Source organism: Pipistrellus kuhlii, unplaced genomic scaffold (assembly GCF_014108245.1).
Source record: "Pipistrellus kuhlii isolate mPipKuh1 unplaced genomic scaffold, mPipKuh1.p scaffold_m20_p_5, whole genome shotgun sequence".
Classification (NCBI taxonomy): Eukaryota; Metazoa; Chordata; class Mammalia; order Chiroptera; family Vespertilionidae; genus Pipistrellus; species Pipistrellus kuhlii.
In genome coordinates, this window is record NW_023425551.1 from 21739880 (window position 1) to 21765687 (window position 25808).

Below are 25808 nucleotides of genomic sequence, written 5' to 3' on the forward strand. Positions count from 1 at the left end.
AAAATGCTTCCTGAGCGTTGGGCACAAGTAGTAGAAAACAACGGCAACTATACTGTTGATTAAATTTTGTTGTATTGTTTAAATAAATTTGATTTAAAAAAGTATTAGAAAATGACATTAATTATTACTAGACCTATATAATTGTTGATAAATATGATTTCTCTATAAGGTCACTATTAATTGTCCTTTTGAAACTTGGGAGCAGGGTATTTAAAATTTACTTCTAATTATGCATTATTTTTCATATTTTTTAGCTGAGTGATTTTCAAACTAATTCAACTGAGCTTAGTTGTTAAGACAAGGACAGCTATTGTAGGCAAGGTAGAAATCAATTGCTGGCCTTATACTTCTTACCTATTTTAATAACAGCTGTTCAACTCTTAACAATTTATGTTTTCTTATATCATTTTGACTGAAAACTCATCAGCTCATCCTGTTCTGTGATATATAGATCAGGTGCAGAGGAAATATTGAGAAGTGGAAGTAACTGTGCTTTCATTCCTTCTTGTACTCAACAAATCCTTTTTGAGTGCCAATGTAGCTTAAGATAGCAGCAAGCCACAAAAAGGTTTATCTGTTTTTTAGTGGAAATAAAATAAATAGACAGAAGTAAGGTTTCTACTGTGGTGATCTTGGTAGGGTAGTAAGGGATGCAAAAGAGCAAATGGAGCCATAAAATTAACCTAGTATCTGCCCTCACTAGAAAAAAATTAATGATTTCCAGTACATGAAAATGCATCCTAGAACTGTTTGTTTGGCTTCTGAGTTTTTTATTGGTATCGTTTATACCTTTAATATAATTAAGCAAAAACATTCTTGTGAGACCTCAATAACCCCCATCATTCAGCATTGAATCATATATATAATGGTGTTCATCAAAGTGTCAAATATGAAATATTTTACATAACAGTTTTGATCTCCTGAGACTTGTAACAAAACAAAGTCTGGCCTAATTTTCATAATAAACCATCTGCATTAATACTTAATTTGCATATAGTTCCCAAATTATGGGTATTAACTTCTTTAAGGCATATTAAAGGCTCATAAGTATAAATGCTTTATTTTTGGCATTATTACTTAAAAAGTGATGTTAATAATACTTTTTTGTTAATGAGGTTAATTATTAGAATAATTTTTTTGCAATTTCAATAGGATTTCCCACTTTAGGGGAAAATAAAAACAAGTTCAAACTTTAGTAAAATTTTTCAAGTCGAATATTTTGATTTTACAATAAAACTAATATACTTTCAATTTATTTTTAAAGGTTCTTTTATATTAAGCATTCAATGTCATGCAGAAATTAAATATTCTATTTAATAAAGAGGGAATATGCTAATTGACCACCATTCCGTCACAAAGATGGCTGCACCCACAGCTGAGGCCAAGTTCCCGTAAGGAGCCTTAAGGACAATCAGCAGGGACATGAGGCTACGCCCCCACCACCACCACCACCACCTGACAGAGCTTGACAGGGACCTCAGGCAGCGCCCCCCCCACCTGGTGGGGCTTGACAGGGAACCTCAAGGTGCACTTCCCATCCTGGTGCTGAGCTAGGGACCTCAGACTGCTTCCTCCACCAGGTGGGGCTTGACATGGAACTTCAGGCTGCGCCTCCTGCCAGGCAAGGCTGGATGGGGGACCTCAGGCTGCTTCCCGGAACCCCAGCACTGGGCCAGGTGGCCTGAGGCTGTGCCATCCTGCCTGCTGGGCTTGACAGGGGACCTCAGGCTATGCCCCCCACCCAGCAGTGTTTACCAGGGGACCTCAAGGTACACCCCCAGTGCTGGGTCAGGGAACTCAGGCCGTGCCCTCGCCCAGTGGGGCTTGACTGGGAACCTCAGGTTGTGCCCCTCTGCTGGTGGGGCTTGATGGGGGGCCTGAGGCTGCACCTCCCCACATAGCAAGGCTTGACAGGGGATCTCAGACCATGCTCCCAGTGGGGAGTGACAGGAGATCTTAAGCCATGTTCCACACTTGGCAGGGCTTGACAGAGGACCTAAATGCATGCCCATGGCCCTGGTCTGGCCTGGGGGACCTCAGGCTACACCCCCTGTCCTGGAGACAGGCTAGAGGATCTGAGGCTATGTCCCCTGCCTATTAGGGCTTAATAAGGGTAGGACTGGCCAGGTCTGCATCTAGTCCAATGTGGGGGGTTGGGGGGAGAGAAGCAGCTGGGTCTCAGGTGATTTTGAGGTGCATGTGGGTGGGAGGGGACTTGACTCTGGGTCCCATGGTGCACCCCAGACTCTGATAGGAGGATGGTTTTCATATACATTTTACTAATTTTCTTTTATCTCTCTAATACTTCTATTATAGAGAAAGGGCAAATAGCAATATTAAATTATTTCCTCTAATTAATCCCTTTTAATGTGCATGAATTTTGTGCACAGAGTCACTAGTATTCTTATAATACAGATTAATCATTCTGATTGCTGTTTTAGTAACTGTCTTCGAAAACTGTTAAATTAAACATAAGTCTATACTTGAAAAATAGAGAATTTATATATTAAACTAGATAATTTAAACCAGAAAATATCAATATTTTTTATATTTTGATATCAAAATATTTCTGACTCAATACATACCACTAATTAAGAACAATATTGTGTAGTGAAAAGGTTCACATGTCATGGTTTATAGCCCTCAAATCTAATTCATGACATTGAGAAGCTGACTGGACCTATGTAAGCCTCAGTTGCTACAAATTTATAATGAGGGGACTGTTTATGGATATAAATGCTATGTGTTGGGATAACTGCTGACTGTTTTCTTTTTATCTTTATGATAAAGTTAATGGTTATACAAAATGTGCTTAACTAAAGATATTTTCTTTTGCAGATACATGTCAAGCATATCCAGCTGAGAATGATTTTAAAATTATGTTGTGCTTACTGTGATGTCAAACAATAGTCCAGGGACTTTTAGAAGTTGTAACTTAGTTCATGAAAGCACCCCTTCCCTTCATTTTTACTTCAAACTCTCTTTTCTAATGGGTGTGAGCAATAAAACTTTGTATGTCTACAAAGACTTAAATAGATCTCTCTATTTTAAAGAGATCTCATTAGACAATAGATGATAGATAATAGATGGATAGATAGATAGACATATATGGAGATAGATACAGTGGTGCCTCGCATAAAGAACGCCTCGCACAGCGAACGCTGCACACAACGAACTTCATTTCATGATTCATACAACGAACTTCGTTTCACACAACGAAGTCGCCCGAGCTTCCACGACCGCTTTGCCTGAGCTTCCACGACTGCTTCACCCGAGCTTCCACGATCGCTGCCAATGTATTGCATCCTTCCGCGCAGGCACTGCAGGCAGTCGTTAGTCACTGCGCTTAACTTAAGCACGTATCGCGGCAATCGTTCTTCATTACGAATTAAATCATGCACGTATCACGGCAGTCGTCCTTTTAAGTTAAACTCAATATTTTTTTTATATCATGATGTATCTAAATAAAAATAATAACAAAAAATTTATCTTTTTTTATGTCATCTTAGCATATTTTATGCTACAGAACGAATTATTTTTTTTAACATGTATTGTTATGGGAAAACACGTTTCACATAACGAACTTTTCGCATAACAAACTTGCTCCTGGAACGAATTAAGTTCGTTGTGTGAGGCACCACTGTAAATGATTATCATGCATGATAACATAAACCATGGAACTTCATCAGAATGGCCTGGTAGTAAATCCTACCTGAAGCAATGAGGATCCAAAGATATGTTAACCAAAAATCCTATCTAATAAAAGAGTAATATGAAAATTAACCAGAACTCCACTATACCCACAAGCCACGCCCACCAGCCAATCAGGAGCAAATATGCAGATAAGCCCAACCAAGATGGCTACTGCCACAGAGAACAGGAGGAAGGTTTGGGTTTCCCCTGGCAATGGAGGAAGCCAAGCTTTCCACACACCCTGGCTAGCCCAGGCCTCTACTTAAGGCTACAAACTTTTACTTATAGAGGTTACACAAGTCCCAACAGAAATGGCTACTGCCATGGAGCAAGCAGAAGGTTTGGCACTGCTCCAGGCTACAAAGTTTCAATTGTAGAAGATAAATAAACCCAAATATCAGGGCCTCGGCTTGGGTTGTCAGGGGAGATGGCTGGCCTGCAAACCACCCCATGCCAAACTTGTGTGTATTACAAGATGTGAAGTTGCCAGAAATAAATGGTGACAGTGGAGAGATGGCAGGTTATAAAGTCTATTCAGGGTATCTGGTTAAGGTATGACAATTTCTGGCCTAGGGCTGTTAGTTTTGAGGAGAATTCACCAAGAATATTTGTATTGCCTGGCCAGCATGGCTCGTGGCTGAGTGTCTACCTTGGAACCAGGAGGTCATGGTTTGATACCCAGTCTGGGTGTCTGGGCACATGCCTGGGCTGTAGTTGGGGCAGATGAAGGCTCTCCATCTCTGAAATAAATTATATATATATATATATATATATATATATATATATATATAAACGTATATATATGTGTATATATATGTTAGGTATTCACTCTCAGAATACCTAATAATTTGTTGTAGTGTAGGAAAATATTAGTTTCTATATGTACATATTTCATTTAAAGTTCTAACATGCACTTCTTTAAAGTTTTATAATGCAGATGTATACCCCTTGATTTAGTAATATACCTATTTCCTTTACTTTTTAAAACATTAAATGTTCTTAAATGCCTTTAAATCTATAGGTATTCCTTCTGTCCTCTTTTCTGTACAACCTATATGGTAAGCATTATTATAGTTTCTTAAGGACTTGATATTTTTTCTTAAATGCCTTTAGTCCTACTTTACCAAGCATACTCATCTGCAACAAATGGGCAACATATTTTTTTGCTAATGAAGATATTAGACTTGGTAAGTAAGATTAGTTATTTGTAGATAAAAATAAAGTTATTAATATAAATTATTTAGAAGCATTAGTCACACAAATTGATGAAGTATTATTAGAGTATATTCATATCAGTCAAATTAATTTCATGCACTTTTCAGCCATTAGGAAAAGACATCTTTAATTTCTGTTCTATTTCTCAGCTTTAAAATTAGCATGCAAATTTCATATATTTCCGTATAAAGACACTAAGTTGTCATAAAAGCACGGAGGTCATAGCAGCATAATAATCTCAAGGGTATTAAAAAGAAGTAGACATTTCTGTCAAACATTTTTTCCCCGTTTTTTGTGGCCTGCTAATTACTTAATACAAAATGAGTGATACACTAACTGAATTAATTAGTCAGTAAGCCAAAAAAATAAACACAAAAAACCATGATAGCTAAAATGGCTAGATAAAATTTCTGTTATTTTTTTCTGTTCTTTTTAGTTTTAACTCATTATAATCCAATTTTAGGTATTTATTATTTGTTGAAGTAGAATGTTTAAGATATCAGAATGTTGAGTATTGAGTCATAATTTAAAGTTGTATTCATATTTTCTTGTTAGAGCTTATTTGTCTTTAAAATCTGTATTATTATATTATCATTATTAGTTCTTTTAGGCTACATGTATCTTTTAGACAAGAAATGATATTATTTCAAATATATTGGTCTAATACTTACCAAGATTTTACAATTATAGCCAAATTCATTGTGGTATTTTTTTCCCCTATTTATAACAGTTAAATGCTAAGTAATTTTAAGACTGAAAGTGTTGTCATTTCCTTCAGAAAAACACTATTATAATTCACCTCATCTGTGTTAAATGTTCTCCCTTTGCTTCTCATAGTAACCTGGTCTTGTTCTATTATAGCATATATGATACTGAGTTGAAAATTAGAGTATGAGTACCATGAAAATGTCATTCACCTTTATATCTGAAACATCTGTCACAGTTTATGCACAATAAATGTCAAATGAGTGAACTTATTACATTTTAGAAATTTTACTTTCCTCCTCATTTTTAAAGTGGGGGGGAAAAAATGGGCCCATTCCAGGTGTCATGATTTTTCCCCTAGGAATGTAAATATAAGTAGGAAGATTCAGAGTCATTGTCAAAATTCAGTTATCCCGATATCCACACATTGCACACCGAACTTTATTATTTTTGCAGAAAGCAGTACAATGCATTTGACCATACGGAGACCTATTTGCTTCATATCTACATTGATGCAGATTTTCTTCGGTGGTGGTAGAATATACCTCCAGGTGCAAATTTCCTTGCAAATAAGGAAAACTTATTTTCTAAGTGTCTGTGCTTTTGTCTAAATTGGTCAGCGTGCACATGAATGAATATGAATTCTACTTGGATTAGGAAACACACCAAGGAGAGATCAGATGGCTTTTTTTTTCCTGCTCAGTATTTGGTAGGCTCTCAGGATTATTAAGAAGATCAATTGACTGAATACATGTGAGGAGCTTAGAACAGTGCCTGGCACATAATAAGGCTAGGTAAATGTTAACTATTATCATTTTCTGTATCTGCAGTTAGGCATTTGTCTGTTTGCTATTATGGAAACAACTTTGAAGATGCATAAGAAGCACATGATGTATCTTTTAGCAAATGTATGCTATGTTGAGATGGGGAAAAGGTAATACATTAAGCTTCAGTAGTAAAATGATCATGATGAAGAATGAACAATGAAGCTTAAATTAACACCAATCTCTTATTGTCATTGTACTCAGGTGTGCCTGGCAAGTTGGAATGGATACAGCTTAGACTATAATGCCTCACTCAACTCCTCTTATGTTCTCTGCTCTGATTGTAAAGAAATTGTTACAATGCTTAGTTGTCATTGATTGCAAACAAGAGTGAGATTAATAAATCATAAAGTTGAAGGCTGAAATGGCTCTCTTTTAAAATGAAAGATTAAGAAGTGCCAATGTCTCTGAAAACTTTGAAATGTGCAGTTTTTATCATAAAGAGTGAAAATTAGCTGAGAAGTATTATATGCATGCAAACAATTTTCTATAAAAAACATAGGGAGTCTGATATCTACATCAAAGAACTCTTAAAAGGGGTAATTCTCTTCTCTTATAATTTTTCTGTAGAACTTTTAACATAACATGCATTAAAATCTTAATTTAAAAAAATGTTATGTATTGTACAAACCACAGCAACACAAATCCTATTTAAGCATGATATTGTGGTTTACTCTGGAAGAGGGCTGGATAATTTTCATTCAGCTTCCAATTTGCAACGAAATGCTAATTACTCTACCAAATAAAATAGGTTTAATGACACATTGATTTGTATTATTGACTAGATGAAATGTTTTTATTAAAAACCGTTTTCAGATGACCTATATTAATTAGTACTCTCCTATTAAAAATTGTTTCAGACAACCTATTTCTTTTATACTGCACACTGCAATTATTATAAATGTATTTTCCCAGTGGTTAATTTAAGTTTTTGTGATTGATAGAATTAATTTTATAATTTAATTTTGGAGCTAGACTGTATGCTATAACTTTATTCATTGCTAAATGTTATTTTGCAATACAGGTTATTAGTTTCCTAGGGCTGCTGAATAAAAATACCACAAGCTAGCTGACTTAAAATGACAGAAATTGACTGTCTTCCAGATTTGGAGGGTAGAAGTCTGAAACCTATAGTGCAGATCCTGCTTTTCTCTCCTGGCTTTGCCAGCAGCCAGCCTCTCTCTCTTTCCCAGAGGTCAGCAGTTCAGCTGCTGACCAGCAGCCTAGGGCAGCTGCTGATCAGCCCGACTCGAAGATCAGGCTCAGAGATAGGCCTGGAGATGCTGACTGGCAAAGACACCTACCAATCAGAACCAAATCTAGGTGAATTGTGAGGAGCCACTGGCTGCCTAGAAGCGGAGCTTTTGAGGCTGACTGGCATAGAAACCAACCAATCAGGACCAAATCTGGGTGAACTGAGAAAGCAGAACTGAAGGTGAGGGATGAGGAGGGGTTTTAAGGGAAACAGCTGTAAGATGTAAGAAAGTGATTCAATTTTTTAATGGCTGGCTATCAGTCCAGATATAGGGATTATGTGTTTTGTCTGCCAAGAGAATCTCCTCCTGCTGAAAAAGGCTCCTCACCACCATTTAAGCAATCCTATCCTATATAATCTATCTATACTAATAAAATGGTAATATGCTAATTAGACTGGGTCGACCAGCCATCTTTCAGACGTCCATCTTCTTTCCAGACAAAGCCATAGTGGTGGGGGCCAACACAGAGGCAGTTAGGGGCAATCAGGCTGGCAAGGGTATGCATTTGGTGGGGGAGATCTGGTCTGCAGGGATGGGCATTTGGAGATGAGATCAGGCAGGCAGATGCAGTAAGGGGTGATCAGGCTGGCAGGGGAGAGCAGTTAGGGGCAAGATCAGGCCATCAGAGGAGAGCAGTTAGGGGTGATCAGGCAGTCAGGCAGAGAGGTTAGAGGCAAATAGGCAGGCAGGGGGGCAAGGTAGGGGTGATCATATCAAACAAAAAAGTTTTTTTTCACAGCAAAAGAAGCTGACAACAAAACAAAGAGGCAGCCAACCAGTTGAGAAATGATATTTGCAAACAATAGCTCTGACAAGAGATTAATATTCAAACTATATAAAGAACTCAGACAACTCAGCACCAAACAAGCAATCCAATTAAAAAATGGACAGAGGACCTGAACAAACACTTCTCTCAAGAAGATAAACAGATGACCAACAGTCATATAAAAACATGTTCAATTTCACTAGCTATTAGGAAAATGAACACTAAATTATAATGAGATACTACCTAACACCTGTTAGAATGGCTATTAACAAAACAAGTAATACCAAATGTTGGAGAGGTTGGAGAGAAAAAGGGACCCTAATTAACTGCTGCTGGGAAGGTAAACTGGGATAGCCACTATGGAAAACAATTTGGAGGCTCCTCAAAAAATTAAGAATAGAGTTACCATATGACCCTCTTCTGGATACCCACACAAAAGAATTGAAAATATTTGCAAAAATATGTACATCTCTATGTTCATTACAGCATTATTTAGGGGGCCAAGACATGGAAACAACTGAAGTGTTCTTCGATAGATGAGTGGACAAAAAAGATTTGTTACATATATACAGTCAAATATTACTCAACCATAAAAAAATATGAAATACTGGCATTTGTGACAACATGGATAGAGCTTAAAATATCACGCTAAGTGAAATAAGTAATACAGAACAATTTAAGAACCATATAATTTAATTCATATGTGTGGTATGAAACTGAAAGCAACAAATGAACAAAGAAGAAAATCAAACAAATAAAAACTCATAGAAACAGACAATAGTATGGGGGTTACCAGAGGAAATGGAGATGGGGAGATAGTAATGGTTAATGGAAGATATGAATTTGTGTAGTGGGAACAAAATACAATAGGAAGATCATGCATTACAGAAAAGTACATTTGAAACCTACATAAGTTTATTAATAAAAAAAGAAAAGCAAAACATCTTCTAATTAATTTTATGTCATTCTTATCAAGACATAGAAGCATGAATAAGCTTGCTAGGTTTTCTTCAGTAGATATGTTTGATGACATAAAAATGAGCATAGATCATGAAAATATTATAATTCATACCAAAAGGTTACCCACTTTTTAATTGAATTTAATTTCTTGGTATAATATAGTGGCGTAAGCATTCTACTCTTTGAGATTTGTGTTTTATAGCTGGACATGTTAATTGTAAAAGCAATTGGTCAAATTGTAATATAATCCTTCTTAATCTGTTGACTCAAATTTACACATTTTTTGGTCAAAAGACATTTGGTATACAAGTATATATTCTCTAGCTATATACTAGAAAATGGTTATTAGATGATATTAAAGTTTTTAGGACAATACTCTGTTGAAGCTTTTTAATAGCCTTAATTAAAAACACTTTTTTTTATTGCTTTGGTGGTATTGCCTACAAAACAAGTTAACTCCATGCTACTATTCCAACACAGATGGAATCACTGTCATTAAAGAGCTATCTTCTAAAAGCATGTTGTTAAGCCCAGCCAGGGTTGCTCAGTGACTGAGCATAGACCTGTGAACCAGGAGGTCATAGTTTGATTCCAGTCAAGGCACATGCCCAAGTTGCAGGCTGGATCTCCAGTGAGGGGTGTGCAAGAAGGTGTGTCTCTCATCATTGATATATCTATAATTTTCTCTCCTTCCCCCTCTCTCTCTAAAATCACTACAAGTATACTTTTTAAAAGATGTAAAAGCATGTTGTTACAAAGTAAGAATGATTTAGAGAGGATTAGATGGGTACACATTTATAAAGGCCAGAAATGGGGGACCTCTGTAATAGTGTCAACAAAAAATAAATAAACATGTAAAGAAAGAAAGCATCTATAATAATATTTTATAAAATTTTAAGAGATTATACTTATGTGAAACATATTGATTTATCTGAACATGACTGATCAGTAAATTTTTTTAAAATATATTTTATTGATTTTGTACAGAGAGGAAGGGAGAGAGATACAGAGTTAGAAACATCAATGAGAGAGAGTCATCTATCAGCTGCCTCTTGCACACCCCATACTGGAGATATGCCCACAACCAAGGTATATGCCCTTGACCGGAATTGAACCTGGGACCCTTCAGTCCCCAAGCAGACGCTCTATCCGTTGAGCCAAACCTGTCTCGGCTGATCAGTAAATTTTTGAGATGATTTAACAGGTTTTAGTTTACAACAAACTCCATAGAAATAAAAATGATTTTGCTGCCTAAAAATTTCCAAATATGGTACACTAACATTAATTTAGTTTCTAGAATATTCACTTATTAGTACTCAACTACAATATGCCCTTTGAGTCTAATGAGCTATTATAATATATGAGGAATCTATTGTGTTGCAATTTTTCAAAACAGGATTCTTTCACTGCTGGGTTGCCAGCTAGTCATCCAGACCCATGTGGAGAAGGCCATTTCTCTCTTGGAGAACCTTTAATCCCCAAGGTATGTTTGATAGGGCTAAGAATTAAATAAAACTGTAACTTGTGTTGGCTTATATAATTTCTGGGCATCATGTCTTAAAAGTCTACTATTTGTTTTTCCTTAAATATATGAAAAAATGCAGTGTTTGTGTCATCTTGGTTTAATCTAGGATAAACCAAAATGCTGTTTTCAAAAGATATTTTCATTCTGACTTTTTCCTGTGGTTATCAAATTGGATTCAGATGCCCTATCCAGGCTTAGCCATATGTATGTCTTTGGTGAATATCTTTGGTTGCTGAGCTTGTAATAAGCAGAGTTGTAATGATCCTATTCCAAAGGAATTATGCATAATTAGGTCATAACAAGCCCTAAGTATCTGGCATGGAAAATTACTCAATGGCAGGAGAAACTTCAAGTTAAAGCCAAAGCCTTTATTAGTTCTCTTTGTTTATAGAATGCGGTCACTGTGGCTTTTATGTGAGGCCTAGCAGAGGCTGCTTAAAAGTTATGAACTGACAGCTGCAATGTAAGCTATCTTTTCATGTTTCATGTTTGTATGTGTGCATCTATGTATATATCTATCCACTGATCTGTCATTTAAGTCATTTTTTTTTTCTGGAAATGAACTCTAATTATTAACAATGGGTTATTGTTCAACAGGTCTTATGAAAAAACATGTAGTCTGATTTAAAGATATTTTCTGTTGTGTTCTAGAAATTAGAACTGCATCTTTGAATCTTGTCATCTTAAGCATTATAAAGTTGAAAGTTAATTGATATTTATGGGTTTGAAATTGAAAAAAACACACGATAAAACAATTACCTATCTCTCAACCTTAATTACTCTAAATTACTAGTCTTGACATCCCCATGTGGTCTTTTTTTAAGTGTTTAGAAACTTATTTTGTCAGGAACCTTTTCTAGAGGTCATTTTCTGTTTCTGGTGCATGAAGTCTATTCCTTCATTGTCTTTACGACCATCATATCCAGGGGAAGTCTGTTCACTGATTCTTTTGAATTGGTTACTGATTTGCTTTTAAAAATTCCAAACTAGATTAGGAGCTACTGTCAGACAGTGACAAAATTTTAATGATCTATTGTCTCTTGCATCTGACATAGTGCCATAGATGGAGTAGACATTAAATAAATGTTTGTTGAATACTATTTTTGTGTGCATGATTAGTATATTGGTTACATTTGGAAGAGAAAAGCAATAAAAACCATTAAAAATGTTTCTCTTTGGTGTTTTAAACAAAACATTGGCTGGCTAATCTTCAGATTTCATGGAATGAAAAAAGAGAATGCAATTTCTTAAAACTTTTTAAGACAGAAACATTTTGAAAGTAGAAAAATGTATCATATAGTTAGACATGTCATCCAAATCTTTTTCAACATTCCCCCCCAAATAAAACATTTTACAGAAAGCATGTGTCAATAATTTATATATAGAGGCCCAGTTCATGAAAATTCATGCACTTGAGTGAGAGGTCCCTCAGTCCAGCCTGCCCCCTCTCACAGTCCGGGAGCTCTCAGGGATGGGAGGCAATCCAGTGATCAGGGGAAGGTGATGCCCCATCCCGCCTCTGCTGCTTCCACTGCCCACAGCACAAGCCTCAGCTGGCTCTGGTTAACTGAGCCTCAGGTGGCCCTGCCACCATCTGAGGCTTGTCTGCCTTGGGCTGGCCCTGGGCAGCTGGGGTTTGAGGGGACTGGGGGACTCTGGAGACAGGTGCGTGGGGCTGAGGGGACTGGTACTGCCATCTTGTGGCTGTGGGTGCTACCATCTTTGGGGGGGGGGCAGTCAATTAGCTCATTCCCTCCTTATTGGCTGTGGGCACCACCATCTTTGTGATGGTGTGAGGGTCAATTAGCATATCCCCTCTTTATTAGATAGGATTATTCCTTCTTCTATGGGTATCTTCAGTTCATTAACATATCCCAACTAATGAATTCTAAGCTGGATAAAGATATATTCATCACTCAGGAAATATAATTCAGGTTTATAAAATTTTAAACTTTTCTTTATATATTATTTATTAGTTGATTTTTTTATTATTTATTACAAATAATAAAATATCCTAAAGTATATATTTTACCATATAAAAATAAAGAATACAAAATAAGAACTTATTAAAGATAAACATGTATGGAAATGTTGTCTTCATTCTGAATCTGCATAATATTACATATTATTTCAATTTTTATTAATTTTATAATAACATTTTTATATTAAAATACACTGTGTATTTTGTGTCTCATTAAATGACATGTTTTATAATGTATTAATATGGGTTTTTGTGTGTAGACATATTGGATTTATTAAGTCCTTTCTTCATGTAACACTTTCTAATTTGCTACAGCTTTTATGTGATAATATAAATAAGCTAAAACATACATAGCTATTATTCTAGTTATTTTATTAAACTATCTCAAACTTGGAGATATTGGCTTTTTAAAATTCCACATATTTAAAGAAGTTTAATAAGCATTTTCTGAGAATTCATGATTTATTTTTATGTGTCTTATAACTTTTTAAACTTAAAATGTGTACACATTTGAAGCATTGTGAATAACTGGTTATATCATAGATACTTGTAAAAATTCTACAAGTCACCTCCCAAATTGTTACAGAATTTACCAGGCGACCAAAAAATACACAGGAGTATCCAGAGACACAGGGGAAAACCCATTTATTTCCAGATGTTTTACATGTACTAGTACAGTGACTCAGGGGGTCAATTCTCCAAATCCTAAGCCAACCAATATGGAGGAAGCTTTCTCTTTATACCCTTTGGTTTCTTTGCCACCGCCCCTACCACCCCACCCCACCCCCCATGCATGGATCAGACTTCTGGACCTTTCCAGGGCTTTGCAAAAAGCCCCTGTGTGTTGGGATGGGGGCTGTGAGACCACACCTAAAGGCCTGGCCTGGCGCCAATGCTGATAACCCTCTCTAGGGCTTGTGTATTGTTCATGGTTTATGGCCTCTGTAAAATGTGAGTATTTAGGTAAACAGGTCTTGCAAGACCAGATAATTAAGAAGGGCAGTGACCAGACTATTGGCTAACAGGAGTGTGTAGTAGGCATACTAATTAACTAGGTTCAGAGTTAGGCTGCTGGTCTCCCCCCCCCCCCCCCCCCCAAAATTGTCTTCTCTTCCCCATCAAAATGACTATACTGTTGTCTCTGTTTGGAAAATCTCATACCTTCAGTAACAGTCTATTTTTGCAGTTATAAAACAGTTTGGCCACAACACAAGTAGGATGACTGAAGGCTTGGGTAATGGTCTATAAAATCTTTCCCATCTAGGTCAATGATTGATTTGAGGATGTCACCAAGGTAGGTAAAAAACAGTGATTGCTGCCATATAAGAACTGTCAAATCATGTGAAATAAGAATATGGTTTCAATTCTAGTAGACATATTTCCCATTCTAACCTATCTAACACACATTCACAAGTGCAGGACAAGCACACACATGTGTGCATTACCCCTTCACTCCCCCATATATACAAATGCTTAATGATTTCTTGGGTTGCTTTAGAGCAGAATAAAATTATAAAATTATTCTAGGGTGGTACCTCTGTTCTGAAACTGCAGGGCAGAACAGAAAACATTGTGCTTCGTGTGTGCAAGCAGTGTCATCAGGCAATTTCTTTGGTAGAATTAAGTGGTTCACTTTACCAGGGAAAAATCTGACTTTTATCTCTTTTGTAGTCTACAGTGAAGTGAAGTAAGTTCCTTTGTTCTTTTACTATATGGCTCTTCAACGCTGCTTAATATTTCAAGGAAGCAAATATGTTGTCTGAGTGTTTCTACCAAATAAAAATGAAAAAAGAATTTAGTTTGATCAGCAAAGAATGCAGAAATTTACTTAAGTAGTAAAGAATGTGGCAGTCTGACTATGGTATTATGTTACACCTCATGGCGCAGGCATCTTGTTTGCCTTAAATGGTTTCACAAGCAGGCGGGTTGACCCAGAGCAGATTCGCAGTGGCTGCACCCAGCACAGCTAAACAGCAGATTTAATGAGGTTGGAATTTCACACAATGCCTTATTCAAAGAATTCAGGCAGCAGGGAGAGCAGTTGTGATGAATTGCAGTTGCCTGTGGCTTTGCATCAAGAAGCAAAACCTTTTTCCACAAATAGTTTATAAAAGATCAAAAATAGATGCCAATTACATTTAGCTTTAAGATTTAAACATTGGGGGTGGGGAAATGGGTGAGAAATGGGACTTTCCTTTGTTAGAATGAAGAAAGTCAGTTCATGAGCTAAAGATATATAGCTCTCTTTACTTCTCTAAAGCCAGAAAGGATCAAACTATTTTTCTAAAACGTTTTGAAATGATGGAAGTTTTCTTTTTGTTTTCCCACTTTATGTTGTTGTAGCACCTACCAACTTTACTGCATTTCTTTATATGTTTGTCTGCCTCCCCTACTTAACTTTGAACTCTTTGAAAACAGACATTGGAGAATCTGTAAACACTTAATAAAAGACTGCAAAATGAGAGTTGAATGAACATAAATATAACCCATTCATGTACTCTGTGTTTAACTGAAACATAAAAAGCTCAGACATTTTCAGTCTCTTATTCCCTTAAGGAGCATCAATATAAAAGCTCAATTCAATGCTCATCTTTCTGTGAAGCTAATCACCAGATTTAATTTTGCAAATTCCATATCCACTTCTATAAAATCCCCCTTTTTTGGCCCTTTGGAATATAGTCTTAGGTGGGTAAGTTTTATAAAGCATTACTTTAGACGTAGGAATAAAACTACAATTACAGAAGGGGACCACCTCAGCTGTAAGGGATGAGAACATTCTCCCCTTACATTAGAACTGTGTAGCTCTGGACTGTTTTACATCACTAGGGTTTGATCTTGAACAATACACTCAAAAAGTCATATGAACTGAAGGAAGTTAAGGTTGGAGTACAATGATTATAAAATGTATCACTTAGATTTAGATGGTTTTGTCAGCAAAGTAATAATAATAATAATAATAACAACAACAACAACAACAAAGATGGGGAGGATAAGAAGAGGGAGAGAATGGAAAAGAGGAAGAGGAAGGGAGGGAGGGAGGGAGGGAGGGAGGAAGGAAGGAAGGAAGGAAGGAAGGAAGGAAGGAAGGAAGGAAGGAAGGAAGAAAGGAAGGAAAAGAAGGAAAGAAGGAAGGGTTATGATCACCAAAGGAGGAACACACCAAACCAAAGTGGTAAGGGATTATACATTTATTACGTCATCTGGATACTAGATGGGCTGAATCCCCAAATGTCGCCAATAGCCAGGGACAGGGAGTCAAAAATTTTAAAGGATTCTAGAAGACTTTTTTCTGGGCAAAGAATTCTTTGAGCTGGTGGGGATTCTGGGAAAGTCCTGAGGGGAGAGATATTGGTCTATAAGGGAGAGGACAGTCACTGAGGAGATTAGGTATTTAGGATCCAAGAAAAGGCTGGATTTTATGGGGTGGAAGTGAAACCAAGGTAGGTAACTGTGGTTCAGGACCACAAGGCTTTATGAGGGGATGTGCAGTAGCCCCGGTCAGGCACCAAGATAGAAAAGAGAAAAGAGTGGATAAAGGGGATATTTAGTATGAGGCAGTGTAGAGGTGAGGTGGATAATAGCTGTGAGATTAATCTGTCAACCCCCATAATAGAGACTGAGGAGGGGACAAGGTTCCCAACAAATTTGAGGAGGTCAGAATAAGTAGTCCCAGAGTCAGTTAAAGAGGAGATCAGCTTACCTGCCATCACAATCGTTACCGAGGCTCTGTCCTGGTGATGTAAGTCTGTGGAGCCTTGTCAGGGCCGGGACAACTTCTGTTTTCAGTGACTAGTATCAGGAGGTCTGGGAGCTCCAAAATGGATCCAGAGGGCAGTTTTGCTGCACTGACTGAGGTCTGAATTCCAGTAGCCTTCCCCTTTGCACCTTGGGCAGGGCCCAATAGTGAGTTGTGGGTTTGGGTAGGACTTGGCCTTCCTTGTTGCATTTGAAGCACGGGCCTAGAGGAGGCTTAGCCCCTGGCTCACCCTTGTTTGGAGTTCATGAGAGCAGTGGTCAGGAGCTAACAGGCCTCCTTCTGGACCTCAGATTTGGCCTGATCTTGCCTTTGTTTTTGGATTTGGACCTCCTCATCTCCATAATTGAAGACCTTAAAGGCCAGGTTAATAAGGTCTTCCTGAGGGGTTTGTGAGCCTTTGTCTATTTTTCAAAGTTTATAGTGTAGGCCAGGGGCTGATTGCAATATAAAATGGGTGTTCAGAAGAAAAGTTCCCTTTGGAAAAGAGGGTCTAAGGTGGTAAATCTCTGGACGGCCTCTGTGAGATGGGAGAAGAAGAGAGCTGGGTTTTGGTTAGGGCTGTGAGTGATTTTTATTGTTTGTCATATTTGACCACCTTAGGGGCAGACTTTTTGGGTCCAGAAATGAGACAGGTGATTATATAGCTTTGGAGTTGGTGCCCTGGAGAATTAACCTGATAGAGCCACCTCTGGTCAGTTCAGGACACCACGTTAGTGGTCACTGGGTTGGCGGCTGCCTCTACAGATGGAATGGGAATGGTCCTGAGCTGATAGCCCAATGTGATCCTTCTCCTGTGGGTGTGAGAGGACAGGATGACATAGATATTGTACCAGCTTAGCTCATAGGACTGGGTCAGGTACTCAACTTCCATAGTAAAGGTGGTTGGGTCAGTGGAAAAAGACCTGAAGCACCTCTAAATCTGTGTGAGGTTGTACATAGAAAATGGGATGTGTACCCAGACAATACCTTCAATAGAATGAGCATGGGAATGGAAGCGGCTATTGAGGAAGATGGTCTTTGGGTGGCCTCAGAGTGAGTGTGAAGTGGAAAAAGTCTTTATTAAAGCTTGAGTTCTCTGGATTTGGGCTCTCAGATGGGAAGAAGGTGGTTGCTGGTTATGAGGGTCTGGGTTTTGGGAATCTACTGCAGGTGAGGGAGGGATCACATAAGGAGGTGGAGGTTGGTGGTCTGCTGGGTCAAAAGTAGATTCAGAATCAGAAGTAATAAGGGTATGATGTTTTGTGTGAAGGAAAAGGATCTGATGGATAGAGCAGGACTGAAGGGTGGAAAAAGCTTGGATAGAGAATCTAAGATGGCTGCACAGATAAACACCTAGCCGCAGCCCCACACAACAAATTTAATAAAATACAACTAAAATATAAAATGGACATTACCCAGAACTACAGGAAAGTCGACTGACTGGAAATTCTACAACGAGAAGCAAGGAGAAGGCCAGAAGGAAGAGCGGAGGAGCTCTAAAAGCCTAAGGTACGGAGACACACGGTGCACGGAGAGGATGGAGCCGGAGAGGAGGGAAGCTGAGTGCCTGGCTAGCATTCCCTAGCAGGAGGGAGATAAAAGCTCCAACTGTGCTGGGCCCCAGTTTCGACTGCTCTGAACCCCAGTTCTAGGTCAGACCCTGGGGACCCAGGCTCAAACAGAGGGAGCTGGGCTGTAAGGTGGAACCCGGGGGAGTGGGGAAAGGAGGTCCTGGCAGCACGGACATTGCGTGCAGAAAAGGGACAGTTGGCTGTGCCTTGGGATTGCCCTGGCGGGAAGGAGACAGGGGCTCCAGACTGCTCTGAACGCCACCTCCAACTCCACTTCCAACTGAACTGAACCCCAATATGGGGCTCACTGGGGGAGAGCCTAGACTGTTTGGTAGCAGGTGAAAATCGAGGGCACCTTTCTCTCAGAGGTGCTTGCAACGAATACTGAAGGACCCTGAGACTCAGGAGCTGCATAGGGCGTGGCTGAAGCCAAACCTATAGGCTCCACCCCATCAGGGAAGCTGTGAAAATGCCAAGATGAAATAGATCACAAAGGCAAGAAATGGAGGACAAAAAGAGACTGGATATAGAGTTCAAATCTACGCTTATAAGGTTTTTCAAGAATTTCCTAGAAAAGATCGATAAGACCTATGAGGATATGAAAAGGGATCAACTAGAATTAATAAGGAATCAACAAGAAATGATAATGGATCAACAAGAAATAAAGAATACATTGTCTGAAATAAAAAATATTATACAGAGTCCTAAAAACAAAATGGAAGATCGCAAGAATCAAGTCAAAGATTTGGAACATAAAGAGCCAGAAGACACTCCTCCGCAGAAGCTAGAAGGCAAGAGAATCCAGAAAGTTGAAGATAATGTAAGAAAACTCTGGGACAACTTCAAGTGAACCAACATCAGAATTATGGGGATCCCAGAAGATGAGGGAGAGCATGATATCGAAAACATACTGAAAGAAATAGTGACAGAAAACTCCCCCCACCTGGTGAAAGAATTAGACTTTCAAGTCCAGGAAGCACACAGAACTCCAAACAAAAGGAATCCAAAGAGGACCACACCACGACAAATCATAATTAAAATTCCAAGAGCAAAAGACAAAGAGAGAATATTAAAAGCAGCAAGAGAAAAGAAGGTAGTTACCTATAAAGGAGCACCTATACGATTGTCAGCTGATTTCTCAAACCATGCAGGCCAAATGAGAATGGCAAGAAATATGCAAGGTGATGAATAGTAAGAACCTATAGCCAAAGATAATCTATCCAGCAAAGCTATCACTCAGAATCGAAGGTCAGATAAAGAGCTTCACTAAAAAAAAAGCTAAAGGAGTTAATCAACACCAAACCAGAATTATATGAATTGCTGAAGGGGGTTCTTTCAGAAGAGAAAGTAAATAAAGATAAAAATTATGAACAACAAATACGTAACTATCAACAAGTTAATCTAAAAACCAAGGAAATTAAAAAAAAATCTGATGAACAATATTAACTGTTGAACATAATAGAATCAGAGGTATGGAAGGGGAGTGAACTGACGATCCTTGGGGAAAAGGAGAGAGGGGGATGTGGGTAGAGACTGAACATAAACTGTGCACCTATGGATGAGGACAATGAGGGTGGGGAAAGGGCAGAGGGTGGGGTGGGAACCTGATGGAGGAGAGCAATGGAGAAGGGGGGGGGATATTTGTAATAATATGAACAATAAAAATTTATTATTAAAAAAAAAAGGCTTGGATATTGGGAATCTTTGACCATTTTCCATTGCGGTGACAGCAATTACCTAAATTGCACAATGTGTTAAAACTGAAAGTGTCATTTTTAGACCACTGAGACTTATTTTTTAGCTTATATTATAGCCAGTGTTACAAACGAAAATGAGATGCTTGGGCCTGATCTCCCCTATGAGTGTGCAGAGGAGTGTAGCATGGCCCACAAGAGAAGAATAATGAGTGACAGACCACAAATCCAAAGGTGACTAAATTAGGGCAGGCAACCCCACTACTAAAAAATTCACCATGAGAAACAAGGGGGTGACCCTCCTGACTGAACATCCCCAATCTATTGTAGAAGGACCCAAAGCTGAATGGCTGAGGAGTCTTCTGGACTAGTGATAGGACTTTTGAAGTGAGAAACTTTTGAGATGATGTTCTTAGCAAAGAGAAGGTAGTCTAAACAAAATGGAATGTGGTCTAAGCAAAAGGGAATGTCCATTGTGAAGTGGCCTAAAGGTCAGTTCCCAGGGAAGTGGTATTAATTCAATTATTTTATCTGACCTAACAGGAAGTAATGGGAAAAAAGATAGAGGAGAAAGGAAAGATATGCTGGGACAGTACGTAGGTATAACATACTTTCAGCAGGAAACAAAACCAGAGCATCAGGTCATCCTAGGTGGAAGAAATGATCTAGTGAACAACACTACCCTCAGTGTAGTTTAGTTTGAATTCCAACTTTTGCCATTTTAATGTTTATATAAAGCCTGATTCAGACTTGTGTAAGTACGGTATGCCTAGTTCACTTTTACCTGAGGATATATTTTCCATTGAATTTTAGAGAGAATGGAAGGGAAGGAGTAGAAGGAGAGTGAGCTATAGAAGAAAACATTGGTGTGAGAGAGCCCCAACCAGGTCTATAGATGAACCTGCAACCCAGATACATGCCCTTGACCTGAAATTAAACGTATGACCCTTTGGTGGATGGGCCAATGTGCTACCACTGAACCACACTGGATAGGGCTGCCTTGTTCACTTTTGATAGAAAGAAGTAGGATGATTTCTTCCAACTGTATCATTGAAGGTGGTCTTCAAATTGGGATTATTTTCAAGAACAAAATTGCATTGTTTTAATGGAGTCAATTCATAACTCCTCACTTTACTATAGTTACTCTTTTATAGCATGGCATAGATTTTTATTTAATTTTCCCTTAAAATCTTTTTTTAAAAATATATTTTTATTGATTCATAGAGAAAAGAGAGGGAGGAGAGAAACATCAGTGATGAGAGAGAAACATTGATCTGCTGCCTCCTGTATGCCCCCTTTTGGAGATGGAGCCTGCAACAGGGGCATGTGCACTTGACCAGAATTGAACCTTGGACCCTTCAGTCCAGAGGCAGATGTTCTACCTACTGAGCCAAACCAGCTAGGGCTAATTCATTTTCTTAATGTAAAAGTATGAACAGCACAAGAAAAAAGTTTTCCACTCATTCATCCAGTCAGATGTTGCAAATTACTATTGTTTTCATGGATACCTTCACTAAACTACCTTAATCCCACTATGGAAGCTTTTGATTTTCCCTGTCTTATATCTATTTCTGTTAAAAAAAGATGTGAGGGAGAAAAAATTCGTACATTTCCTTTTTTGCAGAATGGTCTAAATTAGATATACAGTAGATTGCTGGTGGTCAGGTTGATGGTAATTTTCATTTATTGTCCTCACCTTTGCCAAATCCCTACTATTTTAAAAGAATTCATTGCTCTTGAGAAAATATATGGCTAGAGTAAAGCAGTATGCTTCAGAAAGAAAATATAAACTCTTAAAAATGGCTTTCATTCATATACTTAATGCAATTTTTAAAAGTTATTTTCAATCCCTACCCCTAAGATTAATCATTAGAAAAGAATATAAAAATATCCAATGTAATATAGATTACTTTAACATCTTAATGTGATTAGAATGCTATTAAAGACAGAATATTTTTCCAATTATACTAGATAAAATTTGCAGAAAGGTATTTATTTTGGATGTGTTAAACCTTATCTAACAATGTAGTTAAATCTTACAAATGCTGTCTTGAAATATTTAATTCTAAGAAACCATCATTTTACTTTATTTGAATTATTACATGTTAAAATATTTTCTCCTTATTAACAAATAAAATTATGATGCTAATGTTGAACTGATTATTTTTCTGTGTATTTAATGAAGGAAACAGAATAGTAGCATATTCTGTTTCCTTTATTAAATACACAGAAAAATTTTGATCATGATGTCTAATTAAAATGACATAGTTATTCTCACTTTTAAGAAGCTAAATGTCAGAACTGAACACATGCATAAGCATATTTACTGAAAGAATATATTTCTCATCTCCTTTGTTTCCCAACTAATATATAATTTTTGCTTTTCATTACTTTAAGTAATTATAAGTTAATAGAGATATAGCATACAATTCACTTAAATTATGTTAAATTTCTATCACTTTAATTTCATATCACTTTTTAAAATTGTTTATTCTGGATTGTATTTTCTCTTTTTTTATATTCATCAAATGCATATTAACAGATGCATTTGAGTTGAAAAAAATAAAGTGCAACTTTTTCTAGTACAAAACATCTGGTTTGACTAATTAGTATACTAGCGAGAACAAGTATTACTTCTAAAGTTATGATGACAAAGACAATCCTTGAAATGAGCTAAATCAGGAAACTCTTAAGTTTGGCAAAACAAAGAAGCAGAAAGCTTAAAGCACATAAAAATATAAATATTTTTATCAGAAAAATAGGATTGTCAAAGGTGCTACTGTATTTTAATGACCCCAATCCGTCAGTTCTGAGAATCTTATATTAATAAAGGTGTCTATAAGGGGAAAGATTAATAGGTTTAATTAATGGCGATGTGATAATATTAGAAAGTAGGATTTCAACTTGGTGAAACCACCTAAGAAAAAGTTGGCATTGCCTAAGTCCTTTTAAATTTGAACATTCATGTGCCTTGTTTCAGAATTTGACTCCTAGGTATGCACCCTAGAGAGACATTTGCACATGAACTGCCAGAGACTTGTGTGAGAATATCATAACAGCAAAATTCTGTAAATAATGCGGATACCCACTGTGACAGACTAAATGAATAAACCCTGTGTTATTCACACATTGGCATATACCACAGTAGTAAAAATAAATGCAATATCACAATGTGCCATAATATGGATGAATCTTCTCAACAAACTCTCTGTAAAATTTTATAAAACTGTTTTACAGAAATTGAGAAAGCAAATGACATAAAAAAAAGCTGAACCATCAAAAAAGCCTGAAAAATAAACCTTGTACAAATCATTGGTTTCGAATTCCTGGATTGCAGAATAAATAAAGAGATTGTTAACTGAATTATCTGTTGGAATACATAATGAAAAATAATGTTTGATAATAGAACACTATGATATTCCTAGCATTGGTTGTATTAAAGAACTGAATGTCTTTGCTAAAAAACAAAGTAACTTACCTTGGAATCAGACTCTAATTGTGTCTATTAAGATCATTCCAGCTGATTCAGATCAATATGGAAAATATGACTATATTAATAATCATGTTTACCAGCTACGTGTATAATATTTTAGACTTGAGTCAGTTTCAAGGCATCCATTTGCCCAAATTAGGATGTTTTTATTGTAATGAGATTGCAAACATTCCAGAAACAGTTTACACATGACACAGTTCATAATACAGAGTAGTGGTTCAAAAATGTTTCTTCCTGGCAGAAATTTAAATATACCTACAAACTACACATTCATACCCAAAACACAGGTTTTTTTAAATTCAAATAAGCATGTTTATTAAACTCTAAAGCTATTGGTTATTAAGAGCAAAAATAATTTAGGCTATTTAAGAACTATTCAAACTTCATCTACTTGATCTGAGACCATATTTTTTTTTCAACACATGAGAATTAGCAGTAAAATTCAGAATGCTTTCAATTAATCTATATTTTATACTCTTTTTGAATGCATAGCAATATGAATTTTAGAAAAACAAACATATAATTTAGTTTCTCATTTTTCTCCAAAATTTTCTTTATTTTACCAAGGTGTAAAATAAAATGCTACAGCACTACAGATATGCCATACAGATGTCATCATATCTGCAGTGTTGGCAGAACCAGCCCCAGGCAAGATTGTGAAGGAAAAAATTGACATTGACATCACCAGACCTACTTTAGGCAGTTTTTCTTCCTCTTCAGGATACTTTTCTTTGTATCCTTACGGAGCTCCATATCTTTGTGAAATCCCTGACCCTTGCCAATTAAATCTTCTCTCAGCAAAGGGTTCAGTCTCACTTGTTCATCCCTCACTGTCAATTTAAGGAAAGGTATTTCTTTACCAGGGTCCTTGACATGTTAAGCCATCTTTCTAATTGTGGAATCAGTGGCGTGGTCCCCTGGAAAGCCAGATCAACTACTGAAGTAGACTGTCTTCTCTTGTAAAAGTCAAAGCTGCCCTGACATTGTGTGTGTGTGTGTGTGTGTGTGTGTGTGTGTGTGTGTGTGTGGAGGGAACTTACCAAAGAGTCATTTCTGTAAGCAAACATGGCTGTTTAAAAGATTAGTGCCTAATTAGTGATTCCGAAGTCACCAATTACACATCTGACCACTCATTCAACGATGATGACAGTTACTGTATACAGGGTTTGCCATTGTTTGCAGAGCTGTCTCTTAGCTTTATGACCAGAAAAACCCATTGCTCAAAGCAAGCCCTTGCCAACATTAATTGTTTCACATGGAAGTAGCTCATCTGCTGCTGTCATTCCTCAGGTATTAATATTGATTAAAGCTCACTCCATTGTCTTCTAGATGTCTTTCTTCTTCCCACATCTGATAGGATTTTTTTACTTTATTTCACTTTGTCATATAACAATGTTTTTAGCATTCAACAATTTTCTGTGCCCATCATGTCATCAATATTATATCTGAGATCCTATGTGGAAAGTTGGCCTTGGCTACACCAATACTTTAACAAATCCTTTCCTAAGTGGCTAGATTATAAACTTCATAGAAGCAAGATTTATGGCCCAGGATGGGCACTTAATGAGTGCACAATTTTTAAGTAGCCTAGGGGAATTTAGCAGTAGATTTTCCTGAAAATGAAAGGCAAGGAAATATACACCATTTGCTGATACTTTAATCTATAATAATAAAAGTGTAATATGCTAATTAGACCAGATGTCCTTCCAGATGAAGCCGGGGCTGTGAGGGAAGCCTGGGTCCCAGGTGCCAGAGGAAAGCCAATGCCTGCAGCCTAGGGAAGGAAGACCTATTCTTGCATGAATTTCCTGCATCAGGCCTCAAGTTTTAATATAAAATATGCCTGAAGAAGAGGAAAATCTACTTACTACCATAACTCATTCTACAAAAAGTAGGGGTAAAGTCTGGAGGTTGCAAAGGATTTTAGGAAATGCACATTTGGTAATCAAGGGAGGGTTAATTAAGCTTAGGAGGAACATATTTTTAAAAATCAATAGGAAGATATGCGTGATTTTCTGCTTTCATATTTGTATTATTCACAGGGAAAATATGTTCAAGTTTAATTATATATGAACATATCTTTGTGGAATGGATGTAAATTGCTATCATAATAAATACCTGTTTTCTTTTTTTAAGATATATTTTATTTTATTTTTTACAGAGAGGAAGGGAGAAGGATAGAGAGTTAGAAACATCAATGAGAGAGACATCGATCAGCTGCCTCCTGCACGCACCCAACTGGGGATGTACCTGCAACCAAGGTACATGCCCTTCACCAGAATCAAACCTGAGACCTTTCAGTCTGCAGGCTGACACTCTATCCACTGAGCCAAACAGGTTTCGGCATAAATACCTGTTTTCTATCTGTCTGTCTATTATCTGAAAGGTT

The 25808-nt window shown here is 37.2% G+C and overlaps 1 long non-coding RNA gene across 1 annotated transcript in view; it reads right to left on the bottom strand.

The window, feature by feature from the left end:
- LOC123651383 overlaps positions 1-23461 on the bottom strand; it is a 36700-nt gene extending 13239 nt beyond the window's left edge. The window contains exon 1 of the long non-coding RNA XR_006740056.1: positions 23405-23461. This is a non-coding gene — a long non-coding RNA (uncharacterized LOC123651383). The remainder of the gene's footprint in view (positions 1-23404) is intronic.
- Positions 23462-25808: the final 2347 nt, after the last annotated feature.